Consider the following 9,033-nt stretch of genomic DNA (forward strand, 5'->3'; position numbering starts at 1 on the left):
AAACTCTGGCTAAAGTTGAGGTGACTGTCATCCACTGGTCTCCCTCATCTGCAAGTCCAGTCAATTTATCACAAAAAGTAATCAGGTGGGTCAGACATGATTTGCCCTTGGCAAATCTGTGCTGACTGTTCACAGTCAACCTTCTTCTCCCTCATATGCCCAGATATGTGTCCCGAGAGGACACGCACCATGATTTTCCCAAAGACTGAAGTGAGACTGACTGGTACTCAACTGGTGGTACACCTCCTCTTGACCATGTAATTCTGACAGATGCAGTGGAGGAGACTTCTTTTTTTTTTCTGTGCCCCCAGAGTCCCTTGTCTTTCCTATACAAGGGCGCTATCCAGCTGTTAGGGAGCTATTTTACACCTATAGGCCATGGTGATTAGTTTGTGATACTCAGTTGTCTGTTGCATAGACTGAGGTCGTAGTGGGTGAAACCAAGTCTGGACTTTCCGCAATTCTGGGAAGAGGTTCAGATATGACCTTTTCATTTGGCCATTTTGCTAGAAAAGAGTAAAATGTCAGAGGAGCACCATGGCCATCCTATTTCTTCCTTCTTTCCAAAACAGAGCTAGCGGAGTCTCTTTCAAGGAGCTCGACATTTCCTTTTTGAAATGTAGATGTTTACTTGTTCCTTTTTTAACCAAGAACTACACTGGAAGCACATGAAATTGCTCCCTCAATTAAAATTAAAATTAATTTTGTCAGAGAATGAAGCATGGTAGTAAAATCTATCAGTAAATACTGACTTCATTGTGTTTTTAAGTATATATTGGTCCTATGAAACTTGGCCGATCAGTGCAACCAGGCTAGAGCACCCATCTGCTTCACTTGGAGCAGGACTCAGGCCACAAAGTACATGAATAAAAACTGCAGAACTACATTTTCATTCTGGAAGTAGCACCAGTGTCAAAAGATCTGCTGAAAACCAAACCACATGTTCTTTCCATAGCCCTTACTGCCATTTGTAAAATGGTAAAGAAACTGAGCTGAAAAGATGCCCGTGGAGAGTTTCAGATGGGGACATAGTCAGAATCCAACTAACCCATCACCATGTATTTCAACCAAATTATTTCATTTTAAATGAACCATTTTCTCGCTTTTCCAAATCCCCTTGCCTAGCTCTGAATGTTTTAATACATCCATATCTTAGCAATTAACATGGATAGAAAGAAAACAAACCATGGCTGACAGGATAGCAGAGTTGCTTCTGCCAACCCATCCAAGGCCATTAAGTGTGCAAACCAGTAGTAATGAATATTCATCAGTTGATGAAAGGAGATTTTCTCTCCACAATCAGCAAATTCAGATATTGCTTTCAGATGCAGAGACTGCTGTTTGCGTGCCAAGATGTATATTTTCAAAAGTGGGCACTAATCTGGAGAGCCTTTTCTCCACGTATTCACCTGTCTGCCCCTGAAGAGCAAGGCTACAGAATCATCTTGAGGGCTCATGATCTAATGCAGGAATATTGTTGCAACCTTTGAAGTTGGAATTCACAGCAGTGCAACTCCAAGAGTATATTTGTAGTTGCGTGGACAGCAGACTGGCTGAATAAAAGCCTACTGTCGAGTGACATGAATAGCTCTTTAGATTCTTCTCCCTGCATTGATGAGAAGGGCGTCATGGATACCCAGCTAGAAAACAGACACCTAAAGTTAGGCGTCTTTATCTCCACAAATACGCACCATTCATAACAGTGAGTGCTTGTGGTGGTGCCCTGTTAGAACTCCAGGAGTACCTGAAGTGGTTGAGAATAGCAGGTCTGCTGACTCCCATTTTGGCACATCGCCCTGCACTTCTACTGTAGTGGTTTAGAGGAGGTTTGCAAAAAAAATGTTACTCCACTTTAGTAATGCCTTGACTTGTGATGAAAACTGGTACTTCCTTGTGTATTTGCTGCGTACTGGCTGTGTGAACTAAGCATCACAATGCAAGCTTGTAGTCAGGAATGTTTTCTGCACAGTGCTGAGTGCACATTTAATATGCGCTTCAAAAACTGCAATAAGATGGATAGAAAAATCACCCTTGTGGATTTTGAGCTGCCTGGTTTCAATTAAGCACAGCTTTTTCCTGCCAAAACTTGGTTCACTTGCCAGATCAGGACCGGTAGACTACAGGTTTCGGAATCTCTTACACAGAATGGTGAGAACTGAGAGTGTTGAAGTAGATTGGGTCCTTTCAGTGCAGCACCACTGTCTCGGCTTACGTTTGTGTCCTGGGTTCCACCAGGACAGGGTTAATTTTCACCAGAAGCCAGGAGGTGACATAGCCGGGCCGGCTGACCCAAACTGGCCAAATAGAACAGGGTATTCCATACCATGTGCTGTCATGCTGGGTTCCAGGTGGGGGAGCTGGCTGCGGGGGAAGGCAGTCGCAGCTCAGGGAGCGCGCAGGGCATGGGGCAGTGAGAGTCCTCGGTGCATTTCTCTGTTTTGTTTTGTATATTCTCCTTATCAATATTGTTGTTGTTACTGTTTGCTGTTCTGTTAAACTGCCCTTATGCTGACCCACAAGTTTTTGTCTTTTTCCTTCCATTCTCCTCCCCACCCCAGTGGGGGGAGGGGCGGTAGAGCGACCGCATGGCCCTGTGTTGCTGGCCATGGGCCAAAACTGTAACAATTTGTGGCACACTTACTGGGTGTGCGTTGTTCTAACAGAAACAGTAACGTTGTCTCGGTCAGTAATAGTGGGACAGTTCCCAGTTCTGAGGTAGTCATACCAGCAAAATGACCATGACAGCTGGGGTTAGCTGGTTTCTTGTTGGTCAGCCACAGCAGAAAGCTTAGAAAAAAGAGGGGTCATGAAGATAAAGCCATCCCAAAAAGATAAATAGTCCTTTTAATTCAGGGTAAGCTCTGGTTTTGCGTAGTACGTTGTTGAAGTGCTACATGGTAAGCCTGGTATTTATTGTTAGTAGATTTATGGAGTAATTTTAGTATCCACTGAGGGAGCAGGATGGAATTACAAGCTTGGACTCTGCTTGTACTGATATGAGTGTTAAACCATCCTGCTGGGTTTCACAGCAACAGGAATATTGCACAAGAGAGTTTCTCATCCTCTGTGAAAACAGTCTCTAAAGACCAGAACATGAGCAGATTCTTGAGTGTTATCTGCCCCTCAGTGCCCCAGGAGAGCAACATAAAGAGGGGGAGGATTACCTGCAGGGAGGGGAGCGCTCTGCTGCAAAGCTGGGGGAGCAGCTGCTCCTCGGTTCGGCAGGGTACCTGAAGGGACTTCCCTGCAGTCTGCATTGTGCTCTGGGATGGCTGTGGGAAGCTGTAAAGCTTACAGCTCGCTTACCTGCTACCAGAGCCCCGTCAAGTTAACACTGACTCAGGGCCTGTCTCACTGCAAGTCAGGAGTGGTATGTCACTGAAAGATGCAAAGCGGGGTCATGTGTATTAGTATCCCCACCCCAAAAAAGTGCAGAGATACCAAGTCATTGAGCTATCCCTCATTAATGGAGAATTTAGAGAAAAATTAAATGGAAGTCAGTGTCTCATTCTTCATGTTCTTGATCTATTTTAACTGGTTCTGGGTCCTTTTCCCTCTCCTTCCTACTGAGATTGGGTAGGGCAACAGTGTAATGCACCCATGTCTGGCAGTACTGATTCCACAGTCCTTTCAGCTAGGCGTTCACTGTAACTGTGCTGGGTGAGCTAGGCAGCCTGGGCATTTATCACAGCATATCCTTTTCCTGTTACATCACTGTCCCAGTCCACTTGTGAATTACTTCTTTCCACTTCCCATCCTGTCCCATAAATGCTATATGCAAACACATTATTATAGGGTTGTAGAAGGAGCTGGAATCTGACCATTATGTAAATAACCCATTGAATTTGATCTTTCAGATTCTTTTACCCAAGCCAAACAGCAGAGTGTGCCTCCTGGTTGGAAATACTGCATCTGTAAGAGAGAAGGGTGGTAATGCTTGCAGTTAACAATGTTTGCTGGCAGAACCATTGTTTTGAGGGTGAGCCTGTGGGTGCCTCTACCTCCATGATATTTATAATGGAAGCACCATGCCCCTCTGTGAAGGCTAGGAACACACAAAGGGAACCTTGTCGTTGGTGTCTACTCCAGGCCGCCTGATCAGGGGGAGCCTGCTGACGAAGCCTTCTTCCTCCAGCTCCAGGAGGCTTCGTGCTCGCAGGCTCTAGCCACCCCAACATCTGTGGGAAAAAACAGCACGGCAAGCTGTGGGCAATCCAGGATATTCCTAGAGTGCATGGAGGATAACTTCTTAAGCCAGGTAATAGACACCCGTACCTGAGGGGATGCAATACTGGACCTGATGGTCACCAGTGCAAGTGAGCTCGTCACTAACATCAAGATTGAGGCAGCCTGGGCTGCGGTGATCACGCACCGGTGGAGTTCACAGTCCTGAGGGATATGGGAGAGGCGAGGAGCATAGGCAGGACCCTAAATTTTAGGAAAGCGAAATTCCAACTTGGCAAGGAGTTAGTCAGAAGGAACCCCTGTGAAACAGTCCTCAGGGACAGAAGAGCAGAACAGAGCTGGCAGATCTTGAAGGACACTTTCCATAGAGTGCAAGAGCTCTCAGTCCCCAGGTGTAAGAAATCAGGCAAGGAAGGGAAGAGACCAGCATGGCTGAGCCAAGGCCTGCTGGTCAAACTAGAGAGCAAGAGGGCACTGCACAGGCAATGGGAGCAGGGACAGGGATCCTGGGAATCACAGAATCACAGAATAGTAGGGGTTGGAAGGGACCTCTGTGGGTCATCTAGTCCAACCCCCCTGCCGAAGCAGGGTCACCTACAGCAGGCTGCACAGGACCTTGTCCAGGCGGGTCTTGAATATCTCCAGAGAAGGAGACTCCACAACCTCCCTGGGCAGCCTGTTCCAGTGCTCCATCACCCTCAGAGGGAAGAAGTTCTTCCTCATGTTCAGACGGAACTTCCTGTGCCTCAGTTTGTGCCCGTTGCCCCTTGTCCTGTCACTGGGCACCACTGAAAAGAGCTTGGCCCCATCCTCCTGACACCCACCCTTCAGATATTTGTAGGCATTTATAAGGTCCCCTCGCAGCCTTCTCTTCTTCAGGCTGAACAAGCCCAGTTCCCTCAACCTCTCCTCGTAGGGGAGATGCTCCAGTCCCCTCACCATCCTCGTAGCCCTCCGCTGGACTCTCTCCAGTAGCTCTTCATCTTTCTTGAACTGGGGAGCCCAGAACTGGACACAGTACTCCAGATGAGGCCTCACCAGGGCAGTGTAGAGGGGAAGGAGAACCTCCCTCGTCCTGCTGGCCACACTTCTCTTGATGCACCCCAGGATCCCATTGGCTTTCTTGGCAGCCAGGGCGCACTGCTGGCTGACGCTGCCCGGCTGTGTAGGGATGGGGTCAGGAGGTCCAAGGCGCAGCAGGAGCTGAATTTGGCGAGGGCTGCAAAGAATAACAAGAAGGGCTTCTACAGGTATGTCAGCCAGAAAAGGAAAGTTAAAGAAAGCGTCTTCTCCCTGCGATGAACAAGAATGGCGACCTAGTATCAGCAGACAAGGAGAAGGCTGAGGCACTCAACAAGATTTTTGCCTCGGTCTTCACTGGCAACCTGTCTCCTCACCCCTCCTCAGTTGATGGACCACAAGATGGGGACCAGGGGGGTAAAGCCCCTCCCACTGTAAGGGAAGACCAGGTTCGGGACCACCTGAGGAACCTGAATGCACATAAGTCTACAGGACCTGATGAGATGCATCGTAGAGTCCTGAGGGAATTGGCTGGTGTAGTTGTCAAGCCACTCTCCATGATATTTCAAAGGTCATGGCAGTCAGGTGAGGTCCCTGGTGACTGGGAAAAGGGAAACATTGGGCTCATTTTTAAAAAGGGTAGGAAGGAGGACCCTGGGAACTACTGACCTGTCTGCCTCACCTCTGTGCCTGGGAAGATCATGGAACAGATCCTCCTAGAAGCTATGCTAAGGCTCATGGAGGACAGGGGGGTGATTTGCGACAGCCAGCATGGCTTCACCAAGGGCAAGTCCTGCCTGACCAACCTAGTGGCTTTCTATGATGGAATGACTGCATCAGCGGACAAGGGGAAGAGCTATGGATGTGATCTGTCTGGGCTTGTGTAAAGCCTTCGACACGGTTCCCCACAACATCCTTCTCTCTGAATGGGTGACATAGGGATTTGATGTTTGGGCTGTTTGGTGGATAAGGAATTGGTTGGATGGTCGCATCCCAGAGGGTAGTGGTCAACGGCTTGATGTCCAAATGGACGCTGGTGACATATGATGTCCCTCATGGGTCCATACTGGGACGAGTGCTGTTTAATATTTTCATCAAGGACATAGTGAGATCGAGTGCACCCTCAGCAAGTTTGCGGATGACACCAGGCTGAGTGGTGCAGTTGACACACCAGAAGGATGGGATGTGATCCAAAGAGACCTGGACAAGCTGGAGAGGTGGGCCTGTGTGAACCTCATGAGATTCAACAAGGCCAAAGTGCAGGGTCGTGCATCTGGGCCAGGGCAACCCCTGCTATCAATAGAGGCTGGGGGATGAAGGGGTGGAGAACAGCCCTGAGGAGAAGGACTTCAAAGTGGTGGTGGATGAAAAGCTGGACATGACCCGGCAGTGTGTGCTGGCAGCCCCGAAGGCCAACCGTGCCCTGGGCTTCATCCCCAGCAGCGTGGGCACAGGGCGAAGGAGGACATTCTGTCCCTCTGCTCCACTCTGGTGAGACCCCACCCCAGGAGTCCTGCATCGAGCTCTGGAGCCCCCAGCGCAGGACAGACCTGGAGCTGTTGGAGCGGGGCCAGAGGAGGCCCCAGCAATGATGCGAGGGCTGGAACCCCTCTGCTGGGAGGAAAGGCTGGGAGAGCTGGGGCTGCTCAGCCTGGGGAAGAGAAGGCTGCGGGGAGACCTTAGAGCAGCCTTCCAGTGGCTGGAGGGGGGGCTTATAAGAAATATGGGGACAATCTTTTTAGCAGGGCCTGTTGTGACAGGACAAGGAGTAATGGCTTTAAACTAAGGGAGGGTAGATTTAGACTGGATAAAAGGAAGAAATTTTTTACATTGAGGGTGGTGAAACAGTGGAACGGGTTGCCCAGAGAGGTGGTTGATGCCCCATCCCTGGAAACATGAAAGGTCAGGTTGGACGGCGCTCTGAGCAACCTGATCTGGTTAAAGATGTCCCTGCTCACTGCAGGGGGCTTGGGCTGGATGACCTCTAAAGGTCCCTTCCAACCCAAAGCCTGCTATGATTCACCAGTGCACATGGTACTGATACAGTTACATATACGGCTTCAGCGCCCCTCTTTCTTTTCTTGGACATCAGCGCAACTCTTCTGAAACCTGTGGGGTTAAACTGTAATCTTTCTGGGGGGCAGTCAAAGTTTTGTTCTCTGAACAATGCTAAACTTGCTAGTGATGGAAGAAATTGGATGAAATAACAGAGAAGTGCAAAAGCACTGTTATCTCAGAAGTTAGGTCTGAGAGTTTGCCAGCTGTTATTTGCTGATGAGGAGTAACTCCTTACATGTACTGGTTTGGTTTGTGCTGTCAGTGTTCTGGCATTTATAAATCTCTTGTCCAGTCTGAGCTAGGGATATTTTTTAACTTTGGGAGCCACAGAACTGCATGTAATGAGTGTCCCACCATCACAGGGACAAACCATAAAGCAAGGGGTATTTGAAACCCAACGTATCCTTTTGCAGCGCTCTCACAAAATTGCAACTAGAAAGGGGGATTCGGAGGAGGCACCTAATGCTCTGAGAAGTCACTTTTTTCCCTTCTGCCTCACACCAAGTGTCCTCTTTCTCTCTACTTACTGGCTGTAGTAGGATTGTATAGGGCTAATTTTCTATTTTAGACACTTAATTTAAACAACCACAGTCAAGTGGTGGGGCAAGGCTCTGGGAGCCACATTCTGAATGAATGTTGCATAAACAGGGCTTTCTTCTAACACTGAAAAGACTTTAAATAAAAGCTCAGCAACAGGGTGGTTGAGCTTCCATGCTTAACTTTAGTTCTTGTCTAATCCTCCTTTGCTTGAGTGTGGTGTTAGATACATGCTGTCTCTGAGTATTTTTTTTTTTTTTTACTGTGTCAGTCTTGATTCACAGCGGCCCAGTCTCAAGACTCAAGCCACAGGTTGGAAGATGTGTTGGACATGCAAACCATCACATTCTTATGACCAATTATTTGGTGCTGTAGGTTTAAAGAGGATTCAGTTATGCTTGTTTTATTTGAAGAGTTGTAGTGTGTTCTTGGGGTTTTTTCCAAATCGCATCTCTCACCAGTAGAAACTTAATGACTGAAGCTGAAATAGCAATTCCAGTATTTCAGTTGCCTAGAGATTCTTCTTTGGGATTGACAGTTCTGCCAGGGATGTAAGCCAGAGGTTGCTGCTTGTGCTGAATTTTTTGGCTGTCAGTTTGAATAATTTTGTTCTCTTCCTGCAGAGATCTGCATTGGTTTTATTACTTGTGCACAAAATCCAGTCACACCTTAACGTTTTAATTATGTACATTCACTTGCACAGTTTTTATATTGCACCAATGCAAGTTTCTTACATAGAGAAGTGAAAAGTATAGTTAACCTTATTATTAGCATTAATATTGAAATTGTGTGTGTACATGTGTGGATAATATTTTTAGATGCTTGCGGCAAATTTGATGCCTCAGAACTGTTTGAAAATTAGACTCTGCCATGGGTTGTATTTGAGTACTCAAATATAGAAGCATATAAAAACCATTACTCTGCTTTTTAAAATCCTCTCTTTCCTTCCTACCTGCCAGTAGGCACTTGCCTCTTGTAGTTACAGATGGGCTTACCAAAACTGCCTAACAATATTTGTTGTTAATCCCAAATTCAGTGGAATTTGAAAGGCAAGTTCACCCTCCAATACATTATGTATTTTGGTGTTATATTTAGTGCTGGATAATGATATGCTTTCTGTAGCCCACTGAAAATGTGAATGCCCCGTGCTGGAAATAACGTGTATGGAGCTCCATATACTGATCTGCAAGCCAGTTTTCTAATTTCCCTTCTTCAGATTAGAAATGAAGTCAT

Source organism: Opisthocomus hoazin, chromosome 5, assembly GCF_030867145.1.
Source record: "Opisthocomus hoazin isolate bOpiHoa1 chromosome 5, bOpiHoa1.hap1, whole genome shotgun sequence".
In the NCBI taxonomy this organism is placed as follows: Eukaryota; Metazoa; Chordata; class Aves; order Opisthocomiformes; family Opisthocomidae; genus Opisthocomus; species Opisthocomus hoazin.